At 49.1% G+C, this 13,050-nt stretch overlaps 12 non-coding genes across 12 annotated transcripts; 2 read left to right on the top strand and 10 right to left on the bottom strand.

Annotated features, from left to right (window-relative positions):
• Positions 1 to 371: 371 nt before the first annotated feature.
• Positions 372 to 486, bottom strand: LOC132145774 (U5 spliceosomal RNA). The gene has a single exon (XR_009434541.1). It is a non-coding gene; the product is annotated as a U5 spliceosomal RNA (small nuclear RNA).
• A 1,624-nt stretch (positions 487 to 2,110) lies between these two features.
• Positions 2,111 to 2,225, bottom strand: LOC132146054 (U5 spliceosomal RNA). Its single transcript, XR_009434804.1, has one exon. It is a non-coding gene; the product is annotated as a U5 spliceosomal RNA (small nuclear RNA).
• A 1,234-nt stretch (positions 2,226 to 3,459) lies between these two features.
• On the bottom strand, positions 3,460 to 3,531 carry trnag-ucc (transfer RNA glycine (anticodon UCC)). Its single transcript has one exon. It is a non-coding gene; the product is annotated as a tRNA-Gly (tRNA).
• Positions 3,532 to 3,831: 300 nt separating this feature from the next.
• Positions 3,832 to 3,947, bottom strand: LOC132145768 (U5 spliceosomal RNA). The gene has a single exon (XR_009434535.1). It is a non-coding gene; the product is annotated as a U5 spliceosomal RNA (small nuclear RNA).
• A 1,083-nt stretch (positions 3,948 to 5,030) lies between these two features.
• Positions 5,031 to 5,102, top strand: trnad-guc (transfer RNA aspartic acid (anticodon GUC)). Its single transcript has one exon. It is a non-coding gene; the product is annotated as a tRNA-Asp (tRNA).
• Positions 5,103 to 5,570: 468 nt separating this feature from the next.
• LOC132145773 (U5 spliceosomal RNA) lies at positions 5,571 to 5,685 on the bottom strand. Its single transcript, XR_009434540.1, has one exon. It is a non-coding gene; the product is annotated as a U5 spliceosomal RNA (small nuclear RNA).
• Positions 5,686 to 7,309: 1,624 nt separating this feature from the next.
• On the bottom strand, positions 7,310 to 7,424 carry LOC132146053 (U5 spliceosomal RNA). The gene has a single exon (XR_009434803.1). It is a non-coding gene; the product is annotated as a U5 spliceosomal RNA (small nuclear RNA).
• Positions 7,425 to 8,658: 1,234 nt separating this feature from the next.
• On the bottom strand, positions 8,659 to 8,730 carry trnag-ucc (transfer RNA glycine (anticodon UCC)). Its single transcript has one exon. It is a non-coding gene; the product is annotated as a tRNA-Gly (tRNA).
• A 300-nt stretch (positions 8,731 to 9,030) lies between these two features.
• LOC132145767 (U5 spliceosomal RNA) lies at positions 9,031 to 9,146 on the bottom strand. Its single transcript, XR_009434534.1, has one exon. It is a non-coding gene; the product is annotated as a U5 spliceosomal RNA (small nuclear RNA).
• Positions 9,147 to 10,227: 1,081 nt separating this feature from the next.
• trnad-guc (transfer RNA aspartic acid (anticodon GUC)) lies at positions 10,228 to 10,299 on the top strand. The gene has a single exon. It is a non-coding gene; the product is annotated as a tRNA-Asp (tRNA).
• Positions 10,300 to 10,766: 467 nt separating this feature from the next.
• On the bottom strand, positions 10,767 to 10,882 carry LOC132145862 (U5 spliceosomal RNA). The gene has a single exon (XR_009434624.1). It is a non-coding gene; the product is annotated as a U5 spliceosomal RNA (small nuclear RNA).
• A 1,610-nt stretch (positions 10,883 to 12,492) lies between these two features.
• LOC132145911 (U5 spliceosomal RNA) lies at positions 12,493 to 12,607 on the bottom strand. The gene has a single exon (XR_009434670.1). It is a non-coding gene; the product is annotated as a U5 spliceosomal RNA (small nuclear RNA).
• Between the last annotated feature and the right edge of the window lie 443 nt (positions 12,608 to 13,050).

Here is a 13,050-nt window from a genome sequence, read left to right as displayed (position 1 = left end):
AGGACATGCGTGGGCCGGGAATCGATCCCGGGTCAACTGCTTGGAAGGCAGCTATGCTCACCACTATATCACCAACGCAGTCAGCAGTCAGCCACTTGCGCCGTCGCTAAGAAGGCTCGAAGAGCACGAGTCGCCGATAGGGCTAGAGGAGCTGATGAGATCTTTGTTTGGACCCATCACTAAATAGAGCCTTCCAGAGTTTGCATCCCGTCACGTACAAGAAAGTGCTGCCTTTCCATGCCAGCTAAATAAACATTAAGTGCTGACAGCGCAACCGCAGAGAGTGCAAATACAGACGAAGACCAGTGGCACGCCCTCCTGCAGCGTGTTGGCGGACGGCCAAACTGATTCTGCTCTTGACATTTCGATGTAGCTCTGCTATGAGCAGAGCACCCAAAAATACAGGTCACTCGCAAAAGTTCCCCTCCACGGAAATCTTTAGTAAAAGGCGAAAGATTTATGCGACAATGAAGAGAAACTCGAGCTGTGTCTACGACCACTCCGGCCTGTGCCATGCCTCTGGTAAACCACTACGCTCGCCAAGGGTCATCAAGGGTGACGACGCCTGCCCACATGCGTTTCGTCAGCCCCCCCCCGCCCCCCCCCACTCCAAAAGGGAGGAGTAAAACTCACAAAAGTCCACTCGGTCCACCAATAACCACAAGCCCAATCAAGGCAATCTCTTTCTCATGCCTCCATCTGAAAAGTTGGAGAAAATCTTATATGAATAAAAGAGTCTTTTAAAGAAATCCCTTATTCCGAGGTCACCGTAGCCACCAGATCCATTCTGTATCCAGATCAGTGGGCCGCTTCAGTCACCCGGATCCAGTCAGTATCCAGACAAGATGGTTGATCAACACCTAGAAAGGACCTCTATGGCCCTGAAACACAGCGGAGACCGGGACAACTAGATGAGCCCCAGATACAGATCCCCTGTAAAGACCTTGTCTCAGACGACCACCAGGACAAGACCACAGGAAACAGATGATTCTTCTGCACAGTCTGACTTTTCTGCAGCCTGGAGCTGATTTGCTGGTTTCCTCTGACCAGAGGAGAACTGTCTCCCCGACTGAGCCTGGTTTCTCACCGGGTTTTTTCTCCATTTTTTCACCGATCGAGTTTTGGTTCCTTGCCTCTGTCGCCTCTGGCAGGCATAGCTGGGGACACTTCATGTACAGCGATATCGTTGACTTGATTGCAAATTATTGCACAGATACTATTTAAACTGAACTTAGCTGAATGATGACATCACCGATTTCAATGACGAAATGCCTTTAACTGTCATTTTGCTTTATTGACGCACTGTGTTCCTAATTAATGTTGTTCAGTTGCATTGACACAATCCTTTTTGTTTAAAGCGCAATTTAAAAAAAAAAATAAAAAAAAAAAGAGTCCAAACAATGACCCCTGCAACGGGTAGTGTTCCAAATGTTATGCGACTTTAGCTAATGATGGGTCCATTCGGAATTTGACGGTGCTAGGGCTGTGTCAGCGTCAGAAAAAGCCATGCATTGTTCGGTTATGTCGGTGCAGTAGCGTCGGTTGGGGGAGAAACAGCAGCATGCGCAGCTCCTCGTTAGTATAGTGGACAGTATCTCTGCCTGTCACGCGGAAGACCGGGGTTCGATTCCCCGACGGGGAGAGCTAGCTCTTTTCGGCTTCCGAATGATCCATCCAAAAGTTTTGGGAGGAGCCACAGGTCACAGAAGGAGTTCTGCTTCGACATCAGCCCGAGCCAAAGGACATGCGTTGGCCGGGAATCGATCCCGGGTCAACTGCTTGGAAGGCAGCTATGCTCACCACTATATCACCAACGCAGTCAGCAGTCAGCCACTTGCGCCGTCGCTAAGAAGGCTCGAAGAGCACGAGTCGCCGATAGGGCTAGAGGAGCTGATGAGATCTTTGTTTGGACCCATCACTAAATAGAGCCTTCCAGAGTTTGCATCCCGTCACGTACAAGAAAGTGCTGCCTTTCCATGCCAGCTAAATAAACATTAAGTGCTGACAGCGCAACCGCAGAGAGTGCAAATACAGACGAAGACCAGTGGCACGCCCTCCTGCAGCGTGTTGGCGGACGGACAAACTGATTCTGCTCTTGACATTTCGATGTAGCTCTGCTATGAGCAGAGCACCCAAAAATACAGGTCACTCGCAAAAGTTCCCCTCCACGGTAATCTTTAGTAAAAGGCGAAAGATTTATGCAACAATGAAGAGAAACTCGAGCTGTGTCTACGACCACTCCGGCCTGTGCCATGCCTCTGGTAAACCACTACGCTCGCCAAGGGTCATCAAGGGTGACGACGCCTGCCCACATGCGTTTCGTCAGCCCCCCCCCGCCCCCCCCACTCCAAAAGGGAGGAGTAAAACTCACAAAAGTCCACTCGGTCCACCAATAACCACAAGCCCAATCAAGGCAATCTCTTTCTCATGCCTCCATCTGAAAAGTTGGAGAAAATCTTATATGAATAAAAGAGTCTTTTAAAGAAATCCCTTATTCCGAGGTCACCGTAGCCACCAGATCCAGTCTGTATCCAGATCAGTGGGCCGCTTCAGTCACCCGGATCCAGTCAGTATCCAGACAAGATGGTTGATCAACACCTAGAAAGGACCTCTATGGCCCTGAAACACAGCGGAGACCGGGACAACTAGATGAGCCCCAGATACAGATCCCCTGTAAAGACCTTGTCTCAGACGACCACCAGGACAAGACCACAGGAAACAGATGATTCTTCTGCACAGTCTGACTTTTCTGCAGCCTGGAGCTGATTTGCTGGTTTCCTCTGACCAGAGGAGAACTGTCTCCCCGACTGAGCCTGGTTTCTCACCGATCGAGTTTTGGTTCCTTGCCTCTGTCGCCTCTGGCAGGCATAGCTGGGGACACTTCATGTACAGCGATATCGTTGACTTGATTGCAAATTATTGCACAGATACTATTTAAACTGAACTTAGCTGAATGATGACATCACCGATTTCAATGACGAAATGCCTTTAACTGTCATTTTGCTTTTTTGACGCACTGTGTTCCCAATTAATGTTGTTCAGTTGCATTGGCACAATCCTTTTTGTTTAAAGCGCAATTTAAAAAAAAAAATAAAAAAAAAAAGAGTCCAAACAATGACCCCTGCAACGGGTAGTGTTCCAAATGTTATGCGACTTTAGCTAATGATGGGTCCATTCGGAATTTGACGGTGCTAGGGCTGTGTCAGCGTCAGAAAAAGCCATGCATTGTTCGGTTATGTCGGTGCAGTAGCGTCAGTTGGGGGAGAAACGGCAGCATGCGCAGCTCCTCGTTAGTATAGTGGACAGTATCTCTGCCTGTCACGCGGAAGACCGGGGTTCGATTCACCGACGGGGAGAGCTAGCTCTTTTCGGCTTCCGAATGATCCATCCAAAAGATTTGGGAGGAGCCACAGATCACAGAAGGAGTTCTGCTTCGACATCAGCCCGAGCCAAAGGACATGCGTTGGCCGGGAATCGAACCCGGGTCAACTGCTTGGAAGGCAGCTATGCTCACCACTATACCACCAACGCAGTCAGCAGTCAGCAGTCAGCCACTTGCGCCGTCGCTAAGAAGGCTCGAAGTGCACGAGTCGCCGATAGGGCTAGAGGAGCTGATGAGATCTTTGTTTGGACCCGTCACTAAAGAGAGCCTTCCAGAGTTTGCATCCCGTCACGTACAAGAAAGTGCGGCCTTCCCATGCCAGCTAAATAAACATTAAGTGCTGACAGCGCAAACGCAGAGAGTGCAAATACAGACGAAGACCAGTGGCACGCCCTCCTGCAGCGTGTTGGCGGACGGCCAAATTGATTCTGCTCTTGACATTTCGATGTAGCTCTGCTGTGAGCAGAGCACCCAAAAATACAGGTCACTCGCAAAAGTTCCCCTCCACGGAAATCTTTAGTAAAAGGCGAAAGATTTATGCGACAATGAAGAGAAACTCGAGCTATGTCTACGACTACTCCGGCCTGTGCGCTGCCTCTGGTAAACCACTACGCTGGCCAAGGGTCATCAAGGGTGACGACGCCTGCCCACGTGCGTTTCGTCAGCCCCCCCCCGCCCCCCCCCACTCCAAAAGGGAGGAGTAAAACTCACAAAAGTCCACTCGGTCCACCAATAACCACAAGCCCAATCAAGGCAATCTCTTTCTCATGCCTCCATCTGAAAAGTTGGAGAAAATCTTATATGAATAAAAGAGTCTTTTAAAGAAATCCCTTATTCCGAGGTCACCGTAGCCACCAGATCCAGTCTGTATCCAGATCAGTGGGCCGCTTCAGTCACCCGGATCCAGTCAGTATCCAGACAAGATGGTTGATCAACACCTAGAAAGGACCTCTATGGCCCTGAAACACAGCGGAGACCGGGACAACTAGATGAGCCCCAGATACAGATCCCCTGTAAAGACCTTGTCTCAGACGACCACCAGGACAAGACCACAGGAAACAGATGATTCTTCTGCACAGTCTGAATTTTCTGCAGCCTGGAGCTGATTTGCTGGTTTCCTCTGACCAGAGGAGAACTGTCTCCCCGACTGAGCCTGGTTTCTCACCGGGTTTTTTCTCCATTTTTTCACCGATCGAGTTTTGGTTCCTTGCCTCTGTCGCCTCTGGCAGGCATAGCTGGGGACACTTCATGTACAGCGATATCGTTGACTTGATTGCAAATTATTGCACAGATACTATTTAAACTGAACTTAGCTGAATGATGACATCACCGATTTCAATGACGAAATGCCTTTAACTGTCATTTTGCTTTTTTGACGCACTGTGTTCCCAATTAATGTTGTTCAGTTGCATTGGCACAATCCTTTTTGTTTAAAGCGCAATTTTAAAAAAAAAATAAAAAAAAAAAGAGTCCAAACAATGACCCCTGCAACGGGTAGTGTTCCAAATGTTATGCGACTTTAGCTAATGATGGGTCCATTCGGAATTTGACGGTGCTAGGGCTGTGTCAGCGTCAGAAAAAGCCATGCATTGTTCGGTTATGTCGGTGCAGTAGCGTCGGTTGGGGGAGAAACAGCAGCATGCGCAGCTCCTCGTTAGTATAGTGGACAGTATCTCCGCCTGTCACGCGGAAGACCGGGGTTCGATTCCCCGACGGGGAGAGCTAGCTCTTTTCGGCTTCCGAATGATCCATCCAAAAGTTTTGGGAGGAGCCACAGGTCACAGAAGGAGTTCTGCTTCGACATCAGCCCGAGCCAAAGGACATGCGTGGGCCGGGAATCGATCCCGGGTCAACTGCTTGGAAGGCAGCTATGCTCACCACTATATCACCAACGCAGTCAGCAGTCAGCCACTTGCGCCGTCGCTAAGAAGGCTCGAAGAGCACGAGTCGCCGATAGGGCTAGAGGAGCTGATGAGATCTTTGTTTGGACCCATCACTAAATAGAGCCTTCCAGAGTTTGCATCCCGTCACGTACAAGAAAGTGCTGCCTTTCCATGCCAGCTAAATAAACATTAAGTGCTGACAGCGCAACCGCAGAGAGTGCAAATACAGACGAAGACCAGTGGCACGCCCTCCTGCAGCGTGTTGGCGGACGGCCAAACTGATTCTGCTCTTGACATTTCGATGTAGCTCTGCTATGAGCAGAGCACCCAAAAATACAGGTCACTCGCAAAAGTTCCCCTCCACGGAAATCTTTAGTAAAAGGCGAAAGATTTATGCGACAATGAAGAGAAACTCGAGCTGTGTCTACGACCACTCCGGCCTGTGCCATGCCTCTGGTAAACCACTACGCTCGCCAAGGGTCATCAAGGGTGACGACGCCTGCCCACATGCGTTTCGTCAGCCCCCCCCCGCCCCCCCCCACTCCAAAAGGGAGGAGTAAAACTCACAAAAGTCCACTCGGTCCACCAATAACCACAAGCCCAATCAAGGCAATCTCTTTCTCATGCCTCCATCTGAAAAGTTGGAGAAAATCTTATATGAATAAAAGAGTCTTTTAAAGAAATCCCTTATTCCGAGGTCACCGTAGCCACCAGATCCATTCTGTATCCAGATCAGTGGGCCGCTTCAGTCACCCGGATCCAGTCAGTATCCAGACAAGATGGTTGATCAACACCTAGAAAGGACCTCTATGGCCCTGAAACACAGCGGAGACCGGGACAACTAGATGAGCCCCAGATACAGATCCCCTGTAAAGACCTTGTCTCAGACGACCACCAGGACAAGACCACAGGAAACAGATGATTCTTCTGCACAGTCTGACTTTTCTGCAGCCTGGAGCTGATTTGCTGGTTTCCTCTGACCAGAGGAGAACTGTCTCCCCGACTGAGCCTGGTTTCTCACCGGGTTTTTTCTCCATTTTTTCACCGATCGAGTTTTGGTTCCTTGCCTCTGTCGCCTCTGGCAGGCATAGCTGGGGACACTTCATGTACAGCGATATCGTTGACTTGATTGCAAATTATTGCACAGATACTATTTAAACTGAACTTAGCTGAATGATGACATCACCGATTTCAATGACGAAATGCCTTTAACTGTCATTTTGCTTTATTGACGCACTGTGTTCCTAATTAATGTTGTTCAGTTGCATTGACACAATCCTTTTTGTTTAAAGCGCAATTTAAAAAAAAAAATAAAAAAAAAAAGAGTCCAAACAATGACCCCTGCAACGGGTAGTGTTCCAAATGTTATGCGACTTTAGCTAATGATGGGTCCATTCGGAATTTGACGGTGCTAGGGCTGTGTCAGCGTCAGAAAAAGCCATGCATTGTTCGGTTATGTCGGTGCAGTAGCGTCGGTTGGGGGAGAAACAGCAGCATGCGCAGCTCCTCGTTAGTATAGTGGACAGTATCTCTGCCTGTCACGCGGAAGACCGGGGTTCGATTCCCCGACGGGGAGAGCTAGCTCTTTTCGGCTTCCGAATGATCCATCCAAAAGTTTTGGGAGGAGCCACAGGTCACAGAAGGAGTTCTGCTTCGACATCAGCCCGAGCCAAAGGACATGCGTTGGCCGGGAATCGATCCCGGGTCAACTGCTTGGAAGGCAGCTATGCTCACCACTATATCACCAACGCAGTCAGCAGTCAGCCACTTGCGCCGTCGCTAAGAAGGCTCGAAGAGCACGAGTCGCCGATAGGGCTAGAGGAGCTGATGAGATCTTTGTTTGGACCCATCACTAAATAGAGCCTTCCAGAGTTTGCATCCCGTCACGTACAAGAAAGTGCTGCCTTTCCATGCCAGCTAAATAAACATTAAGTGCTGACAGCGCAACCGCAGAGAGTGCAAATACAGACGAAGACCAGTGGCACGCCCTCCTGCAGCGTGTTGGCGGACGGACAAACTGATTCTGCTCTTGACATTTCGATGTAGCTCTGCTATGAGCAGAGCACCCAAAAATACAGGTCACTCGCAAAAGTTCCCCTCCACGGTAATCTTTAGTAAAAGGCGAAAGATTTATGCAACAATGAAGAGAAACTCGAGCTGTGTCTACGACCACTCCGGCCTGTGCCATGCCTCTGGTAAACCACTACGCTCGCCAAGGGTCATCAAGGGTGACGACGCCTGCCCACATGCGTTTCGTCAGCCCCCCCCCGCCCCCCCCACTCCAAAAGGGAGGAGTAAAACTCACAAAAGTCCACTCGGTCCACCAATAACCACAAGCCCAATCAAGGCAATCTCTTTCTCATGCCTCCATCTGAAAAGTTGGAGAAAATCTTATATGAATAAAAGAGTCTTTTAAAGAAATCCCTTATTCCGAGGTCACCGTAGCCACCAGATCCAGTCTGTATCCAGATCAGTGGGCCGCTTCAGTCACCCGGATCCAGTCAGTATCCAGACAAGATGGTTGATCAACACCTAGAAAGGACCTCTATGGCCCTGAAACACAGCGGAGACCGGGACAACTAGATGAGCCCCAGATACAGATCCCCTGTAAAGACCTTGTCTCAGACGACCACCAGGACAAGACCACAGGAAACAGATGATTCTTCTGCACAGTCTGACTTTTCTGCAGCCTGGAGCTGATTTGCTGGTTTCCTCTGACCAGAGGAGAACTGTCTCCCCGACTGAGCCTGGTTTCTCACCGATCGAGTTTTGGTTCCTTGCCTCTGTCGCCTCTGGCAGGCATAGCTGGGGACACTTCATGTACAGCGATATCGTTGACTTGATTGCAAATTATTGCACAGATACTATTTAAACTGAACTTAGCTGAATGATGACATCACCGATTTCAATGACGAAATGCCTTTAACTGTCATTTTGCTTTTTTGACGCACTGTGTTCCCAATTAATGTTGTTCAGTTGCATTGGCACAATCCTTTTTGTTTAAAGCGCAATTTAAAAAAAAAAATAAAAAAAAAAAGAGTCCAAACAATGACCCCTGCAACGGGTAGTGTTCCAAATGTTATGCGACTTTAGCTAATGATGGGTCCATTCGGAATTTGACGGTGCTAGGGCTGTGTCAGCGTCAGAAAAAGCCATGCATTGTTCGGTTATGTCGGTGCAGTAGCGTCAGTTGGGGGAGAAACGGCAGCATGCGCAGCTCCTCGTTAGTATAGTGGACAGTATCTCTGCCTGTCACGCGGAAGACCGGGGTTCGATTCACCGACGGGGAGAGCTAGCTCTTTTCGGCTTCCGAATGATCCATCCAAAAGATTTGGGAGGAGCCACAGATCACAGAAGGAGTTCTGCTTCGACATCAGCCCGAGCCAAAGGACATGCGTTGGCCGGGAATCGAACCCGGGTCAACTGCTTGGAAGGCAGCTATGCTCACCACTATACCACCAACGCAGTCAGCAGTCAGCAGTCAGCCACTTGCGCCGTCGCTAAGAAGGCTCGAAGTGCACGAGTCGCCGATAGGGCTAGAGGAGCTGATGAGATCTTTGTTTGGACCCGTCACTAAAGAGAGCCTTCCAGAGTTTGCATCCCGTCACGTACAAGAAAGTGCGGCCTTCCCATGCCAGCTAAATAAACATTAAGTGCTGACAGCGCAAACGCAGAGAGTGCAAATACAGACGAAGACCAGTGGCACGCCCTCCTGCAGCGTGTTGGCGGACGGCCAAATTGATTCTGCTCTTGACATTTCGATGTAGCTCTGCTGTGAGCAGAGCACCCAAAAATACAGGTCACTCGCAAAAGTTCCCCTCCACGGAAATCTTTAGTAAAAGGCGAAAGATTTATGCGACAATGAAGAGAAACTCGAGCTATGTCTACGACTACTCCGGCCTGTGCGCTGCCTCTGGTAAACCACTACGCTCGCCAAGGGTCATCAAGGGTGACGACGCCTGCCCACATGCGTTTCGTCAGCCCCCCCCCCCCCCCCCACTCCAAAAGGGAGAAGTAAAACTCACAAAAGTCCACTCGGTCCACCAATAACCACAAGCCCAATCAAGGCAATCTCTTTCTCATGCCTCCATCTGAAAAGTTGGAGAAAATCTTATATGAATAAAAGAGTCTTTTAAAGAAATCCCTTATTCCGAGGTCACCGTAGCCACCAGATCCAGTCTGTATCCAGATCAGTGGGCCGCTTCAGTCACCCGGATCCAGTCAGTATCCAGACAAGATGGTTGATCAACACCTAGAAAGGACCTCTATGGCCCTGAAACACAGCGGAGACCGGGACAACTAGATGAGCCCCAGATACAGATCCCCTGTAAATACCTTGTCTCAGACGACCACCAGGACAAAACCACAGGAAACAGATGATTCTTCTGCACAGTCTGACTTTTCTGCAGCCTGGAGCTGATTTGCTGGTTTCTTCTGACCAGAGGAGAACTGTCTCCCCGACTGAGCCTGGTTTCTCACCGGGTTTTTTCTCCATTTTTTCACCGATCGAGTTTTGGTTCCTTGCCTCTGTCGCCTCTGGCAGGCATAGCTGGGGACACTTCATGTACAGCGATATCGTTGACTTGATTGCAAATTATTGCACAGATACTATTTAAACTGAACTTAGCTGAATGATGACATCACCGATTTCAATGACGAAATGCCTTTAACTGTCATTTTGCTTTATTGACGCACTGTGTTCCTAATTAATGTTGTTCAGTTGCATTGACACAATCCTTTTTGTTTAAAGCGCAATTTAAAAAAAAAAATAAAAAAAAAAAGAGTCCAAACAATGACCCCTGCAACGGGTAGTGTTCCAAATGTTATGCGACTTTAGCTAATGATGGGTCCATTCGGAATTTGACGGTGCTAGGGCTGTGTCAGCGTCAGAAAAAGCCATGCATTGTTCGGTTATGTCGGTGCAGTAGCGTCGGTTGGGGGAGAAACAGCAGCATGCGCAGCTCCTCGTTAGTATAGTGGACAGTATCTCCGCCTGTCACGCGGAAGACCGGGGTTCGATTCCCCGACGGGGAGAGCTAGCTCTTTTCGGCTTCCGAATGATCCATCCAAAAGTTTTGGGAGGAGCCACAGGTCACAGAAGGAGTTCTGCTTCGACATCAGCCCGAGCCAAAGGACATGCGTTGGCCGGGAATCGATCCCGGTCAACTGCTTGGAAGGCAGCTATGCTCACCACTATATCACCAACGCAATCAGCAGTCAGCCACTTGCGCCGTCGCTAAGAAGGCTCGAAGAGCACGAGTCGCCGATAGGGCTAGAGGAGCTGATGAGATCTTTGTTTGGACCCGTCACTAAATAGAGCCTTCCAGAGTTTGCATCCCGTCACGTACAAGAAAGTGCTGCCTTTCCATGCCAGCTAAATAAACATTAAGTGCTGACAGCGCAACCGCAGAGAGTGCAAATACAGACGAAGACCAGTGGCACGCCCTCCTGCAGCGTGTTGGCGGACGGACAAACTGATTCTGCTCTTGACATTTCGATGTAGCTCTGCTATGAGCAGAGCACCCAAAAATACAGGTCACTCGCAAAAGTTCCCCTCCACGGAAATCTTTAGTAAAAGGCGAAAGATTTATGCGACAATGAAGAGAAACTTGAGCTGTGTCTACGACCACTCCGGCCTGTGCGCTGCCTCTGGTAAACCACTACGCTCGCCAAGGGTCATCAAGGGTGACGACGCCTGCCCACTTGCGTTTCGTCAGCCCCCCCCCCCCCCCACTCCAAAAGGGAGGAGTAAAACTCACAAAAGTCCACTCGGTCCACCAATAACCACAAGCCCAATCAAGGCAATCTCTTTCTCATGCCTCCATCTGAAAAGTTGGAGAAAATCTTATATGAATAAAAGAGTCTTTTAAAGAAATCCCTTATTCCGAGGTCACCGTAGCCACCAGATCCAGTCTGTATCCATATCAGTGGGCCGCTTCAGTCACCCGGATCCAGTCAGTATCCAGACAAGATGGTTGATCAACACCTAGAAAGGACCTCTATGGCCCTGAAACACAGCGGAGACCGGGACAACTAGATGAGCCCCAGATACAGATCCCCTGTAAAGACCTTGTCTCAGACGACCACCAGGACAAGACCACAGGAAAGACCACATTCTTCTGCACAGTCTGACTTTTCTGCAGCCTGGAGCTGATTTGCTGGTTTCTTCTGACCAGAGGAGAACTGTCTCCCCGACTGAGCCTGGTTTCTCACCGGGTTTTTTCTCCATTTTTTCACCGATCGAGTTTTGGTTCCTTGCCTCTGTCGCCTCTGGCAGGCATAGCTGGGGACACTTCATGTACAGCGATATCGTTGACTTGATTGCAAATTATTGCACAGATACTATTTAAACTGAACTTAGCTGAATGATGACATCACCGATTTCAATGACGAAATGCCTTTATCTGTCATTTTGCTTTATTGACGCACTGTGTTCCTAATTAATGTTGTTCAGTTGCATTGACACAATCCTTTTTGTTTAAAGCGCGATTTAAAAAAAAAAAAAAAAGAGTCCAAACAATGACCCCTGCAACGGGTAGTGTTCCAAATGTTATGCGACTTTAGCTAATGATGGGTCCACCCGGAATTTGACGGTGCTAGGGCTGTGTCAGCGTCAGAAAAAGCCATGCATTGTTCAGTTATGTCGGTGCAGTAGCGTCGGTTGGGGGAGAAACGGCAGCATGCACAGCTCCTCGTTAGTATAGTGGACAGTATCTCCGCCTGTCATGCGGAAGACCGGGGTTGATTCCCCGACGGGGAGAGCTAGCTCTTTTCGGCTTCCGAATGATCCATCCAAAAGTTTTGGGAGGAGCCACAGGTCACAGAAGGAGTTCTGCTTCGACATCAGCCCGAGCCAAAGCACATGCGTTGGCCGGGAATCGAACCGGGTCAACTGCTTGGAAGGCAGCTATGCTCACCACTATACCACCAACGCAGTCAGCAGTCAGCCACTTGCGCCGTCGCTAAGAAGGCTCGAAGTGCACGAGTCGCCGATAGGGCTAGAGGAGCTGATGAGATCTTTGTTTGGACCCGTCACTAAAGAGAGCCTTCCAGAGTTTGCATCCCGTCACGTACAAGAAAGTGCTGCCTTCCCATGCCAGCTAAATAAACATTAAGTGCTGACAGCGCAAACGCAGAGAGTGCAAATACAGACGAAGACCAGTGGCACGCCCTCCTGCAGCGTGTTGGCGGACGGCCAAATTGATTCTACTCTTGACATTTCGATGTAGCTCTGCTGTGAGCAGAGCACCCAAAAATACAGGTCACTCGCAAAAGTTCCCCTCCACGGAAATCTTTAGTAAAAGGCGAAAGATTTATGCAACAATGAAGAGAAACTCGAGCTGTGTCTACGACCACTCCGGCCTGTGCGCTGCCTCTGGTAAACCACTACGCTCGCCAAGGGTCATCAAGGGTGACGACGCCTGCCCACTTGCGTTTCGTCAGCCCCCCCCCCCACTCCAAAAGGGAGGAGAAAAACTCACAAAAGTCCCCTCGGTCCACCAATAACCACAAGCCAAATTAAGGCAATCTCTTCAGAATCAGAATCAGAATCAGAATGAGCTTTATTGCCAGGTATGTTCACACATACGAGGAATTTGTTTTCGTGACAGAGCTCCGCAGTGCAACATAACAGCGACAGAACAAAAAACACAATAAGGAATAAAAAATACAAAAAAATACAAATAGGTGGGTAAGGATTGACAATATACAAATTGACAATGTATGGCAGGTATATTAAAAAGAGCATTTATGTATGTACATGTATATTATGTGGAAAAATTGTAA

Source organism: Carassius carassius, chromosome 8 (assembly GCF_963082965.1).
Source record: "Carassius carassius chromosome 8, fCarCar2.1, whole genome shotgun sequence".
NCBI classification, from domain to species: Eukaryota; Metazoa; Chordata; class Actinopteri; order Cypriniformes; family Cyprinidae; genus Carassius; species Carassius carassius.
The sequence above is the reverse complement of the archived record's forward strand: the minus strand, read 5'-3'. Positions and strand labels throughout refer to the sequence as shown.